General features: G+C 43.4%; 1 long non-coding RNA gene across 1 annotated transcript; it reads left to right on the top strand.

The window, feature by feature from the left end:
• The first annotated feature begins 5,476 nt into the window (after positions 1-5,476).
• Positions 5,477-11,933, top strand: LOC112548568. The gene is made up of 3 exons (XR_003092258.1): positions 5,477-8,553; positions 9,754-9,959; positions 10,817-11,933. It is a non-coding gene; the product is annotated as an uncharacterized LOC112548568 (long non-coding RNA).
• The last annotated feature ends 10,179 nt before the right edge of the window (positions 11,934-22,112 follow it).

Here is a 22,112-nt window from a genome sequence, read left to right as displayed (position 1 = left end):
GCAATGTGATGCTGCGGCTAGTAAAGCGACCAAAACACTGGCTTGCACCCATAGATGCTTCTCAAGCAAGTCCCGGGACATCATTCTCTCCTTGTACTCAGCCTTGGTGAGGCCAAAGCTGGAGTACTGCATCCAGTTTTGGGCCCCACAATTCAAAAAGGATTTGGAGAAGCTTGAGAGAGTCCAGAGAAGAGCCACGTGCATGATCAGAGGTCAGGAAAACAGACCTTACAACAACAGGCTGAGAGCTATGGGGCTCTTTAGCTTGGAAAAGTGCAGGCTCAGGGGTGATCTGATGGCCACCTATAAGTTTATTGGGGTGACCACCAGTATCTGGGGGAACGTTTGTTCACCAGAATGCCCTAAGGGATGACAAGGTCGAATGGTTATAAACTACTGCAAAACCGTTTCAGGCTGGACATAAGGATGAATTTTTTTACTGTCCGAGCCGCCAAGGTCTGGAATAGCCTGCCGTCGGAGGTGGTTCAAGCACCTACATTGAATACCTTCAAGACACATTTGGATGCTTATCTTGCTGGGATCCTATGACCCCAGCTGACTTCCTGCCCTTTGGGCGGGGTGGCTGGACTTGATGATCTTCCGAGATCCCTTCCAGCCCTAATGTCTATGAAATCTATGAAACAGTAAAATTTCACCCAGAGTAGGGGAAAGATAGTACACCAGTCTAGTTAAAAATGGTACAATTTTTTTTTATAGTAACAAGGTTTAAAATTCTGCACAGTCCATGACAGGATAGCAGAAAGGGGATTATTTGAGGGAAAACAATGAAAACTGGAAGCTTCAGGCTCAGAATAGGAAGTGACAAGCAGATGATGAATCTAAGGACCCTCCACACATTCAAATGAAAGCTGGATAGAAACCAGCTATAAAGTTGTTACACATTTTCAAGCACTAACTATATAGCTGGTTGGCTCCTTTTTATAGCTGGATGGACATTTTTATGGTGTGATTATTTCTTTTGCACCTGTGACCAGTCTAAATTTATTGTGTGATTAACCATTTAATTGCATAATATATGTAACATGTTGCAGGGGCCTGATAAGACAAAAATACATGTTATTTGGCCACTGTGACTGTTTTGACTAACAGCTTATACACCAGTAGTCACTGAGAGGAGAAGTTGGCATAAAATATGTTATCACTGTCTCAAGGAAACTTCAGGGGAAAATTGTATGTACATAAAAATGTGAAAGGTGGTCACTGATTCTAAGCCCAGAAGTGTATGTATATGTATATATATATATAATCCTTAATGTGAACTGCAGGAAGTAAACTTCTGTCTGGTATTATCAACTTAATATGAAGACCTATCAAAAGGCTCCAGATTGCTAGTGCTACTGCTTCTAACTACAACCTGGGGGAGGGGGGGAGCAGGAAGGAATCAGGACCCCATTGTTCATGGTGCTGTACAAAAATGGAACAAAAAGATGGACTTGCCCCATAGAAAGATGACTGCCCTCTCTGAACCCTCTCTAATCAGGCTGTTGAAAATCAGCTCTCTAACAAACCTGCAATATCCATAATCTTTCAATTAAAAAAAAAATTGCCCCCAGTTTTTATGTGCAAACTGTTCCCATTTATCAAATAGTTTGACTTCCAAAGTGAGCCACCCTGAAAAAGCAGAACAGAAACATGTACGTGTCAATGCTACAACTGAATGGGTTCCCCTCACAGCTGAAACAGTGCAGTCTGCCAAGTTTCATGGTTTCAAAACTTTATTAAATTACAAATTTATCATTGTAACACTCCTAAATAAAACCTCTGAGAACTTGTTTCTGATAAATGTGGAAAAAATCTATATGTATTATTTTTAACATGCTTTTATTAGTAAAGTTGGTAAGGGAGAATTCTAAAGCTTTTTATTTGTTCAGAACCTCATAGAACGCAAGGTATCAAACTAAAAATCTTATCTGGGTAAGCAGTTTTGTGGGTATACATGTAGGGATGGGAGAAGCCTGAGTTCTAATCATTACCCTGACAGTGGCTCCCTTTGATTTTCAGTAAGACACTTGATTACAGCATTTTTAAAACATGATTTGTTTTGGGACAACACTGTCCTCCTTTTGCTTGCCTGGTACAAATAATCTACTGCTTCCCTTATTATAGCACTTTAGAACTAACATTAGCACTTTTTATCTTCAAAGTGCTTTGCAAACATTAATTAATGAATCCTCACAACATCACTCTAAGGTAGAAAAGAAAGTGAATAACTTCACCAGTAAAACCAGGTGGGGTAGGTAGCTTTAGCTGCATGATGCATAAAACTGACATTCCACTATATACACCCAACTCTTACTGACTTTAGTGACATTTGAACATGTGAAAGAAATCAGGACATAAGTGCCCTATAACAGAGGAAGCCTGTGCCAGAACAATATGTATATTGGAGACCAGAGACTATGGATCAAATCCACAGGTACCTCTAAAATGTACATAGTACAAATTAGAAGGTGAAATGCAAATCTGGCATAAAGTTTCCACTTTTCCTGCCCTCAGCCTGGTGACTCCTTCTGTATGTTTCCTATATGGCCTCATGCTATAACAGCCTGAGGTTTGTTCTATCTTCCACTTATGCTTACATCTAATAGATGCAAAGGGACAACATGTTAGCCCAAGTTCAGCATAAAACAGTGGCATTTGGACCAATTTCCCATTCAAAAAGTCATCCTCCCACCCGCCCCCACCTCCTTGTGCAAACAGCAAGGACTATGGGTGCTATATCATGCCCTAGGTTGTCTGTAGGTAGCTTCAGGTTGAGTCTTACATTGTAGTCATCCTCCCAGAACCACTTACTTAGCTTTTGTGATCAAAATCTATCAAGGAACTGAAGCCCAGTTGACCCAGTATAATCAAGGTCGACTGTGATCCACAAAAAGAACGAAGGCTAATGTTTTAGTATAGGAAATATACATATAACTATTCTTCATACTATTGCATGGAACCCATTCCTTGTAGAGCAAAAGAGCACAATATGACCTATGGACACAACTGTTAGCAACTCTTAAGCACACTTTGTGTGTCAGCTAATTATACAGTAATAACAATAATTACTATTGTCCCTTGTACTCAGACCATTTAATGATATGGGGAGATATACCATTTTTATTGCAGACCTGTTGGAGGATAAGCAGAAGTATTTCAACACAGCATGCAACATCTCTGAGAGATCTGGTTACATGACATTGTGTTAACATTAACACATGGAGTTAAACACCATAGTTCAAGGTTTGGGAGGAAATATGGACCACTGGATAGGCTGGGGAGTTAGGATGCAATTTTTTTTTGTTCTTCCATTTGTCTGCTGTGTGACCTTGGGATAACATTTCCCTCATCTATGCCCCAGTTTTCCCACTGTATAACAAGGATGGTGACATTTTGAGATGTATGGATGAAATGCCCTGCACAAACGAGCTAACTGTTACTGAAGTTTAAAATGGGTGATGAAGCACTGCAGACAAAAAGACACCATCAGATATAATGCTACAAGATGTCACTGTAATTAATTAAAAAAAAAAAGACATGGGTTCAACAGTCTTTAACATAAAATGGTTTTAACATTTTAGTTAAAACCCATAGTTTAGTTTAGCCCATATTCAGTGGGCTAAATTCTGCTTATCACTGACTTCATACACCATGCAGATTGTCTCCAATTATTCAAATAACTTTTGTAGGGACTGAACTCTTCAGATATTTGGCATAAACAAACCTCAGGTTCTAGCCAAATTTCAGTTTTGAAGGACAGGAAATTAACAACCACCACCTCTGCATAATTCAATCATAGTGGGGGTGAAATATAGAGGAAACTATCTTACTCTGAACTTCCTGTGTGTTCCTTAGGTTACAAGGCACTTAGATCCAGTGATAATCATTTTATAATAACACTGAAAAAACAGTAAGTACAACATTTGAATTATCTGTGATATATCTGAAATGCATTTAATTGAGATGTATTCATATATGATTATGCCATATTCAGAGCATGCACACCATTTTCTGTACATAATACTGTATTTTCTGCCTGTTTTTCATTATATTCAATAATATCTGAAGTTTTACTTGAAATATTCAAACTCTTCTTGAGCTGTATTTCAGACTGCAAGAAGATCTGTGATTACAAAATGGAACATACCTGCTGGAGCTCATATTATGAAATGAAGTCAAGTTCTTACTGGCTACTTTAAAAGTCACTTTTTTGTGAGTGTTGTGTCTTTGAAATTCAGTTTATTTGTGAGTAGAAGTTCTCTTTCATGAAGTGTTGATAGGCCTTTGCATGGACTATGATCTACAGAGAAGGTGCTAGGTTTTTCTCTTGATCAGTCATTTTTTTTTTCTTGTTCGGAGCTTGAATTTATTCAATTTATATATTTGGTTTTTTGGTTCTGTTTTATTAATTCTCTCCTTTTATATTCAAATATTCCCCTCTTGTTGGCCGGTGGATGTAGTGTTGTGCAGACTGTACAAATATTTAGGTGGCAGCATGGAAGAGCTCCTTATTTTCATAGGCTTTCTGATTTTAACACTGAACTTAGCAAATTTCTCTTTCGCTGTAAAATGGTCTTACATTTCTTTTAAGTTAAGTAAGTGGAGAAGTGAGTACTAGAATACTCAAATCATATGGTGTATCCATGGTTATACCTAAAAAACATAGGTAATTGGATGACCCAACCCACCTGGTATTCATAAAAGTGTGGGTAGGCTATTTGGCACCCTAAAGAGATTTTCTGCAAATAACTGACTAGGATTGCATCATGTTGCCTCATTGGCATTCAGTGCCATGACTCCAGCAAGCTAGAGAGAAAAAAATATGTAATATATAACAAGGAAAAGAGCTAAAAGTTGAGGGCTGAGAATTAACTGTGCTGTGGAATCTCTCTTCATAGATTTTTGAGGTAAAGAAGTTAAAGTTGCCTCTGTGAGATGCAGGAAGACTAAATGTTATTGGAGCTCAGTATGCTGGGCACAAGGGGTGTGCAAAGTGGGCAGTATTTGATTTGGATTTGGTCCGATTCAGGGGACAGTGATTCAATTTGCTGATTTGGATCACTGTCCTGATTCACTTCAGCTAAATCTGAAAATTTAATTCTGATTCAGAGAATCAGCAATTCGGCCATAGACACAGCTTTATGTGTTTTCTCTATGTACCTAGAGGTGCCAGGCCCAACTCGTGACTGCTGAGATGGTGGGATGGATGGAGCATCCCATGGAAGTGTACGCGTGTGTGTTGGGGGGTCCCCCACGCACTCCACGGCGGACCCAGAAATGGACCAGAATTCTTTCTGGTTCACTGCCAAGCTCACAGAGAACCCTCCTGCACTCCCATGGGATGCTCCATCTGCTCCACCATTTATGAGCCACACCTGGTACCTTAAGGTATATAGAAAAAAAATATAAAGCTGGGTCTATGGCTGAATCATTGAATCTCTCCAAATCAATTTGGAACCTTCCAATACAATTAGGAGAGATTAATGGGTCTCCTGATTGGATTCGGATTTGGAGATTTGGTCGCTGAATCGGGCGGAATCTTCTTCGAATTGAATCAGTGACCGAAGCTTCACACAGCACTACTGGGCACTATACAATGAATCTTCTTATTTGGGTTATGGCAATACAATATCACTTTTTCTACACTAGAGAGTTGTACTGCTTTAACTACACTGATATAGTCAGAGCAAGCCCTCTAGTGTGGATGCAGCTATATCAGTCTCAAGTGTTTTATACCAATATATTTTCATATCAGTATAACTATAATACTAGGGGGAAAAAATAAGTCACTTCCTTTAACATAGGGCTGTCTAACATTTGGGCAGCTTGGGGAGGGGGTGGACACACACATGCTGAATGGTCTGTATACAAGGTGCAGACCCTGGACCCAGGGGTAGAGGCAGGAAGTAGAAGCCACAGGAGGGAGGGGGAGCCCAAAGAATCTGGCTGCTGCAGCAGGGGAAATAGCATGGAGGATGGTCAGCAGGAGCTGGAAAGCTTTATGTTAACCCTTCAGGAGCCACATGTAGCCCGTGGACCTTCAGTTGGACAGCCTTGCCTTAACAGTTCAAAAAATATGTGTATACCAGCACGGTGTCATGCTACTTAAACTGTAGCTTGCTAAAGTTTGTCCCTACTTATGTGGCTTGCAAAATGCAATCAATTTTGCTAGCTCCATTTTCCTCCAGTCTCTTGATGGAAATAAATATGCTGCTACTATTTTTTTCCTCTTACAGGCTCCAGTTCATCAAAATACATAAGTGTGTTTTTCCCCACTGTATACTAGTCATAAGTGCTGTCTTAGGGTGAGACAAGCAGGAGGTTACTGCTACCATCTGGGACACACAAGCCCAAGAGGAACAGACTCCACCCCCAGTGTGTTTAGATCCCTGAATGGTAGCCACCTTCCACTGATGAACAACTCAGCTATGCAAGTCTTTTCATGATTTCCACAAGATAATGTTTTCACTCTGCCTGTCCTTTCTGATCTGGTGTTGTACTAGCTGGCTACATAGTCCAAGCAGGCAGCACAGAGAAGCATGTAAACTTAACCTGAAGATCCTTATAATTATTAAGGAAGAGAGTAGCAAATGGTGCTAATAAAAACTGGCAATCTTCAGGCAATTGCTTGTCTGTGCTGATCCCAGCAAATGCTTGAGTGGGATCATTAATGCCCTAACTACCATGAGGAGATACTCCTTTTAGCTTAGTGGGGTAGTCAGCTGCTAATTCAGTACAGGTTGCAGAACAATCCTCCCCAGTTAGCCCCCACTCATGTCCAGATGGATCTCATGATGACTTCCTATTGATTGGAGAGAATCTCACGTTGGCTTCCTAGTTTTGTGGAACAGACACCCCCTAGATCTTCTAAATGGCACTGCTCCATATTGCAACAAGAGTTGAGTGGCAGGGGAGAGGTGTACTGCTTTGATAAATCCATAGCAGGAAACTAAACAAATAGGAGTCCAGGGAAGATTCTACCCAGATGCTCATCAGTCAAGCAGGGAGAGAGACCACATCACTCTCAAACAATACTGTTTTCTGTATTCTAACAGAAAGTTCTTGGTTCAGTGTTAGGAAACATTTTCTGTAGTATTTTATGATTATTGCATGACAATTGGGAGGCCAGGAACTCAGCAGGCATGAGACACAACTTCAAAAAGGATTTTAAAAAAGACTAACCATCTTTTCCTCACTATTAGGTAGATGGTTTGATTTTGTTTTGCCTGCAGTTATTGTAGTGTTGCTTTGCAAATCCTAGCCCCAAGAAGAACAGGCAATCTTGTGTTGGTTTTGTGTTATTTTTTATTTATTTATTAATTAATATTTTTATAGAAGCAGTCTCCAAAGACCACATGATCAGAATCAAAGCTTGTTGTCTTAGAGGTTTCACAAACACCTACAAAGAAACTGGCTCTGCCCAGAAGAAATTAAAATCTATAAAGAAAAGTGACACATGAAGAAAGATGGGGGAGATGGATACAGTTAAACTTATGCAGCTTGTGAAATCTTTTGTTGTATTAATGTCAGAATCAACTACCTGTATCGCCCCCACAACTTTGCCATCCTTAATCAGCATTATCTGTATTGCTCTTTCTCCACAATGCTCTAGTGAATTAATTTCTGACATTGCTGTGTTAGCCAAGACATGAGCAAGCTAAAAGAAAAAGTAACTTATAAGCAGAGCTATGCAACTTCACTTTTCACTGTCTGCAGAGCACATCTGAGAGATGTACAAAGTCCTCAATTACACACAAAAGTTGGAGAAGCTTACCTTTGCCCAGAGCTGAAGTAGTACAATTCCCCCCACCTGTATACATGGTTATCACCATCTACATTATTTCTGGGCAAGTAGGAACCACACTAGAGGTTGTATTAATATAAATATATTTGTAAAAATATTGCATCCCATTTGACATAGACAGACTTGTACAAAAATGGGGGCAGGTCAGGTCTTCAATGAAAATTATTAAATCCTTTACTTAAATGTAGATGGCAGCTTCCAAACTGGAATCAAATTATTCTTTAATTCCTGAACCTAAGGAATGCCAAACACCCACAGCTCTGTGGGTCATGCAGCACTTCAGCATCTATCAAAGCCAGATCCTAAGTAATTAATTAATTGCCATCTGTGGCACGGACAATGCCACAAATAGTTACAGCGAGTCCAGGGAGAGCTGGGAATGTCATGGACTCATTTTATGGCAGTGTGCCAGTGCCAATTCACTGGCCAGTGCATAAAAACCCTGGTGGACCAGGAAGAGTGGGGACTGGAAGTGAGTCCTCTGGTGGGCCCAGAGCAGCCCAGAGCTGATCACAGCCCCACTGAGGGAAAGTGGTGGCACCCCCAGGAGGGGGTAGACAAAAATAAGCTGAGCCCAGGAGGGCCTAGTTACTTACCAGAAACTGAGCTGTGGATTCCAGATGTAGCTGGACAGGACTGGGACCTGTCCAGTAAACCAAGCACTAAACCTAAGGAGAAAGAGAGTTGGACCTGTGGACTGTGGCAGATGCAAGCCAGAGAGAGAGAAGAGCACACCAGGATGCAAGGTAAAAAAAACCACAGGCCAGTTACAATATGGCCTAAATCCAGACGGCACACCATCTGAACCAGACTTTTCTAACTTAAAAGGACAAAACAACACCTGTACTGTAGCCAGCCCTAGTGGTGGTCAGAAATTAACATCAGTGGTTGGTGTAAGGTGGAATGTAGGGGAGACGGAGTCCTAAAATGGGAAACCAGACAGGAAGATTGCAGTAGGGAACCAGGAAAGGCAGGACATACAACCATACTCCCCATAACAAGCACATTCCTACAAGACGTGTGTCACGGTGGGGTCCTGCAGAAGGGCCGTGATCTCCGCAAGGCCCCCTTCCCGTGCCAAGTTGGCCCAAGGGCACCCTCAGATTCTCGTCCACCACGTCTTTGGTGTTCTAATATATTAGGGAGGCTACCTTACGTCTCCTTGAACACGGTTACTTCTGGCCCCATGAACTCCCAGACTCTTCGTGGGTCCTGCTCTACAATGGGTGCTTCAGGGGCACCCTAGCCATAGGGACTACGCGTGGCTCCAACGACCGCTTTCCCCATGCCCCAAGCCTCGCAGCTGGAATAGACATTGTTCGGTCTCTCTCTGTCTCTACTCCCTCTCTGGCACTCGGGCTCTTGACAGTCGTGTCTCACTCTCCGCACCCGCACTGGGGCTTCTCAGCAATGCCCCCTTCTTTGGGGCTTCTTAACTGCCCCTCTCGGGGGCTGGGGTCTATGTACCCCAAATGCTGTGCCCTCACTGGCACTTGGGTCCCCACACCACTGTGAGCCCCCTATGAGGCCTCCTCCAACCCCTAATAGCCTCACCCAAACCACCGGTGTAACACACAGTAACAGAAACACAAGCCCTAGGCTATAACCTAAACAGAAGCCACCCGGCTATAATCACGCTCGGCCTACTGGGGTTCTTCATCCCACAGCCATGTCATGTGATGTGATGTGATGTGATGTGATGTGATGCTCCTATATCAGGCTTCTCCTCTCTTCTGCAGCAGAGCGCTCCTTCCTCCTGGGCTGCTGGCAGGAAACTGCCTCTGGCCTCAGCCCCTAGGGTTTATAAGGGCCAGGCCCTGCCCCTTACAGTCAGCTGACCGCTGACAGTTGTGATTGCTTGTTAGCTCGGTTGCCCTGGCAACCAACAGCTGGGCTCCTTATTCACTCACTGCTAGGGCTCTTCCCTCGCATTTTCTCCTCTTTAGGAACAGGGCACCTCAGTGCTCTGCGACAACGTGGCAGGTGAGAACCCTGGGGACCATCCAAGCCATCTAACCTAGCAGCAAGCTGTCAACCACTAAGGGGATGGTGGGGTCTGAAAAACCCATAAGAACCAGATGCACTTGTGAGTGTCATGGGAGGTCACACTATCCAATGAAGAATCCAAAGAAATCAACATTACACTAAAACTGTAAGTTGTCTTTCATGTGCATGTTGAACACAAATGACTGAGATCAAAAAATGAAAGGGGGGCAGGGGTTGGGAATGTGCTCTAATACTGAAACTCAGAAAGATTAGAAAAGGAAATGTCCATTACCATGTTTTTAATCACTGGAAAATTTATGAATGACAAAGTTATAATGGTAAATGGGATCTCCATTTGTGAAGAAAAGTTAGTTTAAAACTGTTGGAGAGAAAAAGCTGCCCCTCTTATTTTATGGTGCTGAATGAGAAGCCATAAGTTTTCTCCATTTTGGTAAAAATATAAGGGCAGTTTTAAAGCCCTAAAGTTTCCAGTACTAATACTTTTAAATAATAGTAATCTGCAAAGCAACAGACACTCCTAAGATCCTTTTTGTACTCTAGATGATCCAGTTTTAATGATGGACCCTTTAAATTGGAACCATTTATTAATCATTGAGCCATCATATTGCAATACTGTGCCAATGGGAATTCTCCTTTTCTTACAGGTTTATAGTCATGAAACTGAACAGATCTTCCAGTATATAGCTTGAATTTAATGGAAGCTTCTTGATTTTGAATATGCAAAGTTAATTATTATATTACTTCAGCCTAACATTTAAGAAGTAGTATTTGTATTAAGCTGTAGTTCCACCACTTGATTCATGTTAATACTAAAAATGTATGTTTCTTTTAATTTTGGAAATTATATTAGAGGTGCACAGTAATGAAACGGAAGTAGAGAGCAAATATCATTTCTTAAATAAAAACAAAATATGTCCTAATTTAATTTAATGGCTAGAGCTTTACACTGACTTAACATTCAATTTCAAGGTAATTACAAGGTTTCTTTCCTTATTTTCAAAGGTGCTCTATGGCTCCAGGTATACCGCCCCCCCCCGATGTTTAAACAATTGTTTAAAGTTCTGGAAGAAAAAACAGCTAAGAACTCCATTCCTCAGCCACAATAAAACCTTACAGAAAAGGAAAAACAGCTCTCTTACACATTTGGTTCAACAGTATGGAATGAACTTAGGAACATAATAGATTATAAGGACCAGCACACACGTTGCCATCTTCTGCTCCAAGAGTAATACTGAACTTCCTTCTCTATCATAATTACATAGTGGTGCTTACATTTAAAACAAAACCTTAACTGTAGAAACTCTCTTTCTCTCTCAATCACCTGTTGCAGCTGTTTGTTGGGACTGCAAAACACTCAGATACTGAGCCATGAAGGCAGGATAAGATCCTCTCTAGAATAGAATAGAATAGAATAGAATAGAAAATACCCTTGAGGCCTGTGATGGACTGTCTATGGTGGTTGGGGATCTGTGACCAGGGTGGGACCAGGGGAAACCAAAGATACAGGATTGGATATGTATGCATGCTATCATAGAATTATAGAACAGCAGGGCTAAAAAATACCTCCAAAGGCTATCTACTGCAACCCTCTGCATGGGGAAGGACCACCCCTATCCAAACCATCCCATATAATTCCATCGTCTGACCTATTAGTAACCCGTCCCATACAAGTTCATTGTCTGACCTACACAATCAACCCTGACAGAGCACAAGATGACACCCCAGCCTGCCACAGGTAAAGCAGAAGGTCCAAAGCAGTCAACATTCTGCAGCAGCAAAGGTTGTTAAAATACCTATATATATAGTCCCACTTACCATTAATGCCAAGAGATGACGAATATAAAAACTGCACCTATAAGGTGCATTCAGTTTTTAAGGTGGATTTTTCATGCTTTACAACTTTTTCTACTCCTTTAAGAACAAAGTTCACAGAGTTAATTCTTTGTCTTCCTGGTCCTTCCTTAAAACTCTTCTTTGCTGTGATGAGTAAAACAAATTGTTGTGACTGCTACCGACTGTGATGACCAATATTATCTCACTGCTTCCTTGTGGTCCCATCAGACTGTCTTCATTCACCTGTTGTCTATAGCTAGATAAGATTTTGGGGGGCAGGGACAGTCTTTCCTGTGTGTTTTACAGCAGCCCATGGATCACAACCCAAAAGTTTCTCAACCCGTGGGTTGTGACCCAAAAGTGGGTCACAAGAATATATGAAAGGGTCATGAACAACTTTAAAAGATGGATTCTCCTTTAAAGGAATAAAATGTGGGAAACTGTGGGTCTTCCCTTGCAGGCTGGTGGAATTCTAGCCTGCAAGGGGCTGCTTGGGACCCCCCATGTCCCACACACCCACCCCTTGCCCCACACATTGAGGGGTTGGGGTCGTGGGGCAGCAGGTCAGAAGTGAGGGGCACTGGCCTGGGACTGGCCATCAATGTTTACAAATGGATCCTGGTACAAAGAAGGTGTTTTATAGCACCATTTTATAGCACTCCCAACAGAAGCATAGCAGGGCAGGACCATGCCTGGGGCAGCTGCCTGGGGCAGTGCCAGCTCCTGCCATGCCATTTGCAGTGTTATGGTCAGCTGACACTTCACCAGTGGCTGCCTTTGTGCTCCCCCTAACACAGGTGGCACACAGGGCTGCTGTCCCAGTCATCCCCTCTCATTTACACTACTAACCTCCCACAATGAGGTCTGGTGTGTGTCAAGGGTTCCTAGACTCCTAACATAATGCAAACAATCAGGTATGACAACAATAACAAGGTGTTTGACCCTTTTTTGGTCTAGGACTAAAGCTAAGCACACAAGTGTTTTGCAGTTCACAAAACTAGTATTTGTAGATGAAACAAGAGGTGTGTGTGCTTGACAATTTAAAGAGAGCTAAATGCATTTGCACTGTTTTTATATTGATATTTGATACTGGTGTTTGCACGCCTCAGTGGGGTATTGCACACTAATTCTAGCCGCTGTAGGAAATTTAGCAGCATAATGCATCTTAAATGACTTGGGTCACAGCAAACTAAAACTCTGTCAAGGAGTTTTAGTTTTCTGCCCCAACAGCTGGGGAGCAAAGCACTGGACTTTGTGTAGCTCCAGAGCTCTGCAGGAAGCCCTGCAGGCAGCCTGGCAGCAGCCCAGGAAAGCAGGGTCTGCGCAAGGGAAGTGGTGAGCCTAATCTCCCCCACTCTCCCGGAGCCTGCCTGCTCTATGGGGGGGCCCGTTGCTTCCCTGTGTGGCCGTGGTGCCCCCTGGGACTGCCCAAGCCCAGTGTCTTTGGGCAGGTGCTGCAATGGAGGGAACCACCAGCCCCCCACCCCTGCAGCCCAAGAACCACTCTGCCCTCTGACAGCTCGCCCTTCCCTTCTATCCAGAGAGGCAAGTCAGTTAGTGGGGTGTGTGCATGACATGGGGGTTTAATAAGCCCTAAATTGAAGCGGTGTTTTTTAAAACCCACCACTTCAATTTAGGACACCTGTTTCATCTACACATGCCCTATCTACTACACTTAAATGTAATCAAGTAGATTCTGATTTTCTTTGATTTTTGGTTAAATGTGATAATCCTGAAAGTAAAGGAACCAAAGGCACTAGAATACATTTTGTCAAGCAGGGTGCTGTGGCATCATGGGGTGCCTTGGGATCCTTTCAAGGGTGTCATGGGGTGCCATGCAATGTTAGTACTTTTAGGTGTGCAAGCATGGTTCACAAATAAACACAGCAATTTCAAATAGGAATCTGTAGTATTAACAACATGCTACCCTACTGTGGTCTTTGTTAGTTCTTTGCAACTTAGAAATTGCTCTATTATTTTTCTGTAGTAAAAAATAAGTGAAAACTAAGAACTGCATTTTCTAAGGGGTGCTTTAAGTCTATTGAGGGGTACCTCAAGTCTAAAAAGGTTGAGAACTACCACACTATAGTATAAAGTAGCTCTCAGAACTGGTTAATATTCTCACCAGTTGCAACACCTCTTCTATCCAGGCCATAGCCTCATTTATCACTTTTAAGCTGTCAGTTCTCTGGGGCAGAAGCTATCATTTCCTATAAGGAAAGCACAGTGGAGTTGTGACTAATATCTCTTGGTACAACCACAATATAAACAATAAGTAAATAATACTAATATTAAGTGACTTATACAGAATAATATTGTGACCTTTAAGTTGGACAAGCAGACATTAGGAACTAATTTGAAACAACCAGGCTTATTTCAGGTGTGATCGAAACTAACTGCAAATTCATCTTTCCCTGAGGTGCAAAGCTAGTTCATTAACCCACTGCACTGTGTAGAACCTGCTGTTTTATCTTTTATTGATGTCTCACGTTAGTGATTTCTTGCACAGAACCTGTGATTTCATGCAAGAAGCAGGTTAATGTCCTTGGAGTTGGAACTAGGGAGAATGTCACTGCAATTTAAGCAACAGTGATCAAAAGTAACTATCTCATATCAACAGGACTCAGCTCTAGCCCTTTGTATTAATCCAAAATAAGTAAAGAACATCGTGTTCAAAGAAACTATTTTGTACAAGACTTGACTTTTAAATTGCATGAATTTGTGTGCAAAAATATTCTTTTTGATCTGAGTTCAGTGGATTCCCCACATATCTAAAAAGAGTTAGCAAGATAGGTAATACATTTAATTAGAATATAAAATAACAGCACTGGGCAACAGCAGCTTCAAACCTTGTTATCTAAAGAAGAAATCATTTAAAGAAATTATCAGTAGTATTTTAAAAGCATACGAATTGGTGGATATATTCAGGAAGGGATGCTGTTTTCCCTAGATCACACTGCTGCTGGGACTGGACTGCTATTGACTGAAATGAGCACTTGCAGCTAGGTATCACAAGTCAGTTTACTCTATGGGTGCCTATACACATGACCATTTGAAGTGTTCTAAAGCCATCACTTAATTAGAATGCTTTAAAAATGGCATGTCACCTTAATTAAACCTTGTTGTATGCATTTTAAATGTAAGGTGAACTGTAGTAGTGCGTCTCAGCCTACTTAGTTCACCTTTATTGCATGTATATTTAACTGGGGCTTTTCAAAGTGGTAATGACTAATTCTACCACCAGGTATAGTTAGGTCTGGAGCCTGGTATCACCCTCAGGCTGCATTGTGCAGCGTCCCCTGCCTCCTACTCTACAGAACTACAGCAAGGCACAAAACTCGCACCAAGCCATGGAATGTCCATTAATTTTTAAGGTGCTGTACTTAAAGTAAAGCACAAAAGTTACAGCACCTTTGGAAATGCCTGCCCTGTATGTGTATAGGCACCCTATGTTTTTTCCTCCCTTGGATTAGGTATTAGGCTAAGTAATGGTTTAATCACACTCTCCCCATTGGATTACTTCAGCAAAACTGCTCATCTCGTGAGTGTCAACAGGAGTCAGTCTATATGAATTTGATCAAGCAAAGTTCAGATTTTTTGTTCTGCTGAACAAATGTGAAATATGTAAAAGACATTTGTTTTGTTAAAGTTAAATTCTACCAAATTGAAATGTTGTCCAAATAGCTGTATTTCTGATCAAGGACTGAACATCACTGCACTTACTGGCTAAGTGCATAGTGTCCTTTTCTAATGGTCAGTCTATACAAAAGATAATCTACTCGTGACAGAGGGCACGTTCAGGGCTGGGTCTCAGGTTGGCCTATCCACCTGTCTAAATAGGGCAGGCCACCCAGTCTCTCCTGCCATGACTTGCTGTTTCTTAACCTGGAAAAAAATGCAGGAGGATGCCTATTTTAATGTCCCGGTGCCAAGGGGTGCTGTCCACAGCTCTGTACCATCCCTACACCATGGCCCATGCCTTGCAGACGGCATCCAAAATGAATTATTAACCTTTGATCCAAACTCAGCTTCACCACATCTGAAAACTTACTGGGTCCTCAGCCTCTGGTTCAACTGTGGCCTCTGGCATCCATAGACTTATCTTCACCTAACTTCCCCCTTCCTGAGGCTTCAATTTATGCCCTTCTACTAGTGCCTACCACACATTCCCTCTCACTAGAGCTCTCGCTCATGTCATTGCACTTACAGGGGTTGGACAATGTGCTGCCCTTCAGACCACCTCTCCAGCACTATTCAACACCCTCCCCTCCCCCCCGGTGCAGCCCTTCAGGTCACCCCAGCAACCCTACTCTATACCATGCTTATGTATAGCCCTTCAGGTCACAATGGCACACCCTACTCTGTGTGGGCCCAACATACACTACTGCCCCACTCTGGGGTCATTCTTCTTCCCTCTCTCTCTGGGCCCCCTCACTGGGGCCTCCAGGGTCTTACCCCCCTGTGGGGCTCATGTGTGTGCAGACGTGCCTGACCCTCATGCCTGTCCCTAAGTCTGGGTAACCCACCAGGATCTGGGGGTTGGGGTTTTAAGGCACCTCCTCCCTGCCTTTCACCTGGGAGGCAACTGGCCTGGCATTTCTGGGGAGCTCCCCTGTCATGGGTAGCCCCACCAGGCCATCCTTCCCCAGCAGAGTGCAGTTTTCAGTCATACCCAGGTCATACCCAGGACCAGGAGCCTTCTGCCATCCCCATAGCTCCTACCCTTAGCTCCAAGGATGTTCTGAGCTGCAGCTCAGCTGGGTGTTGCTCTTTTGGCTTCCAGCAGCAGACTGTTGCCTCTGCGCTGTGGGTCTAGAACAGGGGTGGATAAAATATGGCCTGTGGACCAGATCCAGGCCATCAAGCCATTATATCTGGCCTGTGAGGCCCCTACAAATTTAGAAAATTAATATTTATATGCTCCTGGCTTCCTGTCAAAGATGACAGGATCCAGGGGCAGTACCAGGGGGAGCCACTGGCAGGATCAAGTGGCTGCAGCAGCAAGTCCAGTCTGGCCCTGTTCCCCCTTCAGCCTGAGCCCCAGCCAGAAGCCTCTGCCTAGCAGGGCGGTTCCTGTATCCCTGTGCCAAGGGAAATACAAATAAGGGGGTTGGGGGGCAGAGGAAGACTGGGCAATTGCCTCAGTCCTCTGGGCCAACCAGGCTGGTTTCTGCATTCCTGGTACTGCAGCTGGGAACCACATGGTGCCAGAGCATGGCGGGTTGGGGAGGGGAGCAGGAAAATGGCTGTGGCAGATAGGGGGAAGAGGCAGTGAGCGAGTGCTCAGAAAGCAGTGACAACTGGGTGGGTCCATGGGGCCCATGCTGGTACACCAGGGCCAGTGCCAGTGAACCCCAGAGCAGGGCAGCGGGAGTGCAGTCCCAGGCTGCCAGGACCTCTATGGAGCTAGGCTGCACTGCTCAAGCAGGGAGAGGGGGGAGCCAGCCTGGCCCGTGCTCCTGCTGCCCCACTCTGGGCCCCACCAGCACCAGCAGGAGCCCCTGCCAGCCTGGCCCGTGCTCCTGCTGCCCCACTCTGGGCCCCACCAGCACCAGCTCTGATGCACTGGCACCAGCCCTGATGCACTGTCCCACCTGGCTTTTGCTGTGCTCCATGTGCCCACTCGCTACCCCTGTTCCCCTGCCTGCCTTAGCCATTTCCCCACTTCCCCCCACCAGCCACTCAGCACCACGTGGTTCCCAGATGCAGCAGTGGAAGTGCAGGAGAAGCTGGGATGTGGTGCCAGAGCGGCCGCGGGGACAGGGAAGCTGCAGGAGAAGAGCAGCAGTGGCAGATGGGGAAAAAGTGGCAGTGAATGGCAGAATGGGCCTGGCATTGGGCCAGAAGTAGAAGAAGCACACAGGCCAGGCTTGCAGGAGCACTGTGGTGGCTCTGCCTGCCATTGGGGAGGGGGTTAGGCTGTGGGCAAACTCTCCCTCTCCACAAGTCCCACCTCTCCCCAGCCACCCTCCTTCCACACACTCACAGCCCCCCACAAAATGCATATCCACCCACACTACACACACCCATACCTATCCACCTGCTTACAAATACCACACACCCCTTCCCCCATACCCCACATACCCACAAACCTACACCCAGCCTCCCACACACACCCTTCCACAATATACAAGAGTAAGACTTCATTTTAAGCTATTATACTGTCACTTCTATGTACCCTACACAAACATACATGAATCAGGACAAAAATATTTTTTTGAAATAAAATTAATGAATGTTGTAGTGCATGTTTGATTTTTAGAATTTAATTTGGTATTTTTCTGGTTCAGAGATGGCAAAACCCCTTTCTGAAAGGAGTATTTCCAGGAGGAAAGGGGAGGGACTTCTAGTGGCAAAGGTCAGGTGTTAGGAAGCAGGACTTCTGCCAGGGGGTGGGGCACCTGTCAAGGGGCGGGGCTTGCCAAAGCTCCATAAGTGGCCCTCTGCCCAAAATAATTGGCTGCCCCTGACCTAGACCTAAAATGGCTGCCTCATCAGGGCTGGCCTGCACCTGACAGGTGACAGTTCCCAGCCTTAAAGTGGCAGGCACCAAAAGTGCCCTGCCACACTACTGTTTCCATCAATTAATGAAGTTACTTTTTAGCACCTGTTAGTTATATGCTGTTCACTTTGACAGCCAAAAGTTTGTTTATGGTAATCATCCAAGGTGCTGTGTGATTGCACATTTGTTAATGTATACAGTTGTGACAAAAAGGAGCAGCTCTCAAAGCCCAACCTCAGTACCGGACCTCTAATTTTGCCCTTTTGTCTATGGGCAAACTGCCCACCTCATTCACCTGCCACACCTTGTTGTAAATCATTCCAGATGTTAATTAGGTGGGAGGCTGCCCTTTGAGCATCCTGATGTCCATACGTGATACATACAAGCTCCGACTTCTCCTTGATGTGTCCCATGCCTCACAGATAACACACTGAGTTTGGTTACTCTCAGGCTTGAGGCCAGGCCAAACTCAGTACATAATTAGGCCTCTGACATACCACCCTGTTGTGGGCCACATACACAGCACCCCTCTCTCATCAGGGCCTCTTTCACTCTATCTGCTCTCACCAGGCCTCTTTCACTCTGCCCATTCTAGGCCTCATTCACCATGCCCTGCTCCCTTGAATGACCCCAGAGGGCCATCAGGCTTGACTCTGTACTCCTCAGCCAGCTCTGGTGCAGCCTTTTGGGTCTCTTCCCTGACCCTCATCTGAGTGTTGTTTGGGAGATTAGCCAAACTCTGGGCTGACTTTGCTCCTATCCCCTTACCAGGCTCCTTTGCCCTTTTCTTGGAATAACCTCTTCAGTGCCCTCTCCCAAGACCTCTCAACTGGACCCCTCATCATGGCCTCTCAAATATGCCCCCTCACTAGGGCATGGGGTTGAACAACCCCATAGGCTCAGGTGCTCTTACTTGGTGTGCCTGGCCTACCACTCTCATTAATAACCCACCAGATGGTGAAGGATGGGGTTAAGGCTCCCTACCCACCTTTCACCAGGAAGGTAACTGGCCTGGCATTTCTTGGGGACTCCCTCACCACAAGGCCAGGCCACCTTTCCCCGGCAGGGTGCAGTTTCTAGTCATGCCCAGGACAATGGTGCCTCCTCCCCCACAGCCCTACACTTACCTCCTAGATGTTCCAGGAGCAGTAGCCCCACGGGGTGATGTTATTCCTAGGATGGATGCTAACAAACTGCCTCAGCCTTGAGAGCTGAGCTCTAAAATGGCTTCTCTAATGAAACACATACTGGCTGCCTGCTCCAACCCTTAAAGTGATGGAGCACTGAAACTGCTCCATCACAGTAGTGGTAATATAAATTATATGAAAATTTGAATACTGTGAACTGTATGAAGCAAGAAAGAAGCATTCAAGAGCTCTGAGGTAGATCAGTTTCTGCTCCCATGACAGTGATTAAATAATGTTTGTTAATCAGAAAAGGTTTGATATAGCTGGAATAGATGTCACAGAGTGCATAAAGTCAACTGACAAAGTGATATGTTTAGGTTTAGTGTATCTATATCTATATAGTATAGTGTTAATGCTTTCTATGGCTAGGGGTACTTAGCTAACTATGGGTGCATCTACACATGCAATTGATATGTGATAAATTCTGATGTAGTTTGTGCCAGAAAAAAACTGCTCCTGGGCTTAACATCTGCACATGTGCCCAGGACCACAGCACTTTGAGCCAAGGCAGAGCAGCCCCAGGCTGGTAAGGAGCCTGGGAGGTCATCTCTGGGCTTCAGATGGTGGCATCGGGCAGAGGAGGGGCTGACTGGGGCATGAAGTTGCTAAAGTGTAGCAGGGAGCAGGCAGCAGGGCATGAGGTTGCTAGGTAGCAGGCAGCCCCTGCACTTTAGCATCCTTGTGCCCCAGCCACCCCGTCACCACCTACACTTGTGTTTTGCTGGAGTAAATTACTCTGCCATAGGATAGTACTATCCTATGATGGAGTTGATTAATTTACTGTGCCCTAATGCTGGTGCATGTGTAGACTGTGATGCTTTACTGTGGAGCTAATTAGTCAACTCCTCAGTAAAGCACACATGTATACAATATAGCATAGCGCTGATCTTTTCTATGGCTCTATGACTCAGATAATGCTACTTTTCTCATATTTTTTCAAGTCTCGCCAAACCTACATTAAATTTATGCAGCTTTAGTTGTGTAACTCCTCTTGGATTATCTGTGATTTATTTATTTTCTGTTTCCTTTCTATTCTAAACCAGCAGGGGTGTACCAATCACAAAATACATTAAGCCAAAAAAAAAAAGAGCTTTGAGTTTTCATGGGTAAAATATATAAACATAACACCTTTGGAAAATATTCTGAAAAGGAAGATACATCAAATCTCACCCAGACACTAATCAGAATGGGGGTGAGGGGAGTGTTAGTTTTCATCAGTGCAAGAATGTAGTAACTGTAATATAAAGCAAATACACCAGGGATGAAGCACATGACTGAAATATTGTTGTGCCTATAGTCACTCACTAGGGAAAACAGCATCATTTTCCAAATGGAATATTTTTTTATTCAAATAATATTCCATTTCCATTATGTAGGTGACAGTTATAGCTCTCCTTGACATGCAGTGGTTCTCATTCACACACAATTCTACGTAAATGTCCTTGTTGTAATAATACCTCTTCATAAATAATAAGGGAAAGCATTGGCCCCAAAATTCCCATGACTACTATCAAAGGCTGAGATTTGTTTGCAAAAATAAAGGAGAAAATGTAAATGGATAAGGGATAGGTATGTATAAGGGGAAAGGTGGTGCCTAATGGATAATTTATCTAAAAAAAAAGCAGTGAAAACATGGATAAGCTGAATTTCAGAAGCAAACTCAGATGTACTTAGAATATGAGGAAAGTACTTGAAGGAATGAATGGATAATTTTCCATTATCCTTTTCTCAGGGTATAATATTAGGAATAATCTGGGGACACTGAACAAACAATATTTTAGGGTGAATATCTGGAAAAAGAATCTTAAACACTAGTTTCATTACATTGTGGAGAGCCTTCAAATTTTCATTTTAGGAGATCAGACATTTCTATAATGTATAACCAGGTTCCCATACAGTTCATTACAGGGCCTTGTTGTGTCCACTATCAGGTGCTTCAGAACAAAGTGTATGAAAGGGTTTTTTTCTGTTCCCATTAGCTAGATGTTGGCCTAGACAACAGAGCTTATATCCTTTCTAAAACTCCTACTGTCATCACTCTTTTAGACCTTACTCTTACAAAAAATCTAACATGATTCATGGAAGGAGATATTTATGTTTGATTCAGATTTGGGGCTCTACAATTGTTGCCAAAATGAAATACTAACCTTTGAGAAATTATGATTCTTGTTTTTCTGTTAGCAACTATGCTAGTGATTAACAGCTAGGAAAACTCAAGTGCTGGAAACAGAGCACCAAATCCATGGCAACTTGCAGTTCAACTTTTAGCTTTCTAACACATAAGAAGGTAATTAGATTTTCTTTATTTTTTATGATTTATAATAACATTAGTGATCTCCAGGTCAGGCGTTTCCTGGCAGCTAATGGTTGTTTGGGTTAAGAGCCCTCAGCTTTATCTCAGACTGTCTACTCCTCCAGCCAGTCATTAGCTGCCAGGAAATGCCTGACTCAGAGGTCATTATTACTTAAATATTGCCTCTAAAAGCTTTTTATTACTAGCAATTCATTTTGCTTTTGTGCTGTATTAGCAAGCCTAAGTAGTAATACAATTAACTATAATAACAAATCAGGCAAACGATAGGAGTTGTAGAGGCCAGAGACAGGTCCAAGACAAATTGCTTTACTTTCTACACATTTCTAGTTTAGGGTTGGATATTGACACTGTAATAAAGACAAAATAAAAAAAGAAGTAAGTGACTTGGTAGAGGAGATTAGGAGGAAAAAAATCACACTCAAAAAGAGATAATGATGCAATGCCAAAGCTCTTACCATGCTA

The sequence above is a fragment of the Alligator sinensis genome, unplaced genomic scaffold (assembly GCF_000455745.1).
Source record: "Alligator sinensis unplaced genomic scaffold, ASM45574v1 scaffold852_1, whole genome shotgun sequence".
Taxonomy (NCBI): Eukaryota; Metazoa; Chordata; order Crocodylia; family Alligatoridae; genus Alligator; species Alligator sinensis.
The sequence above is the reverse complement of the archived record's forward strand: the minus strand, read 5'-3'. Positions and strand labels throughout refer to the sequence as shown.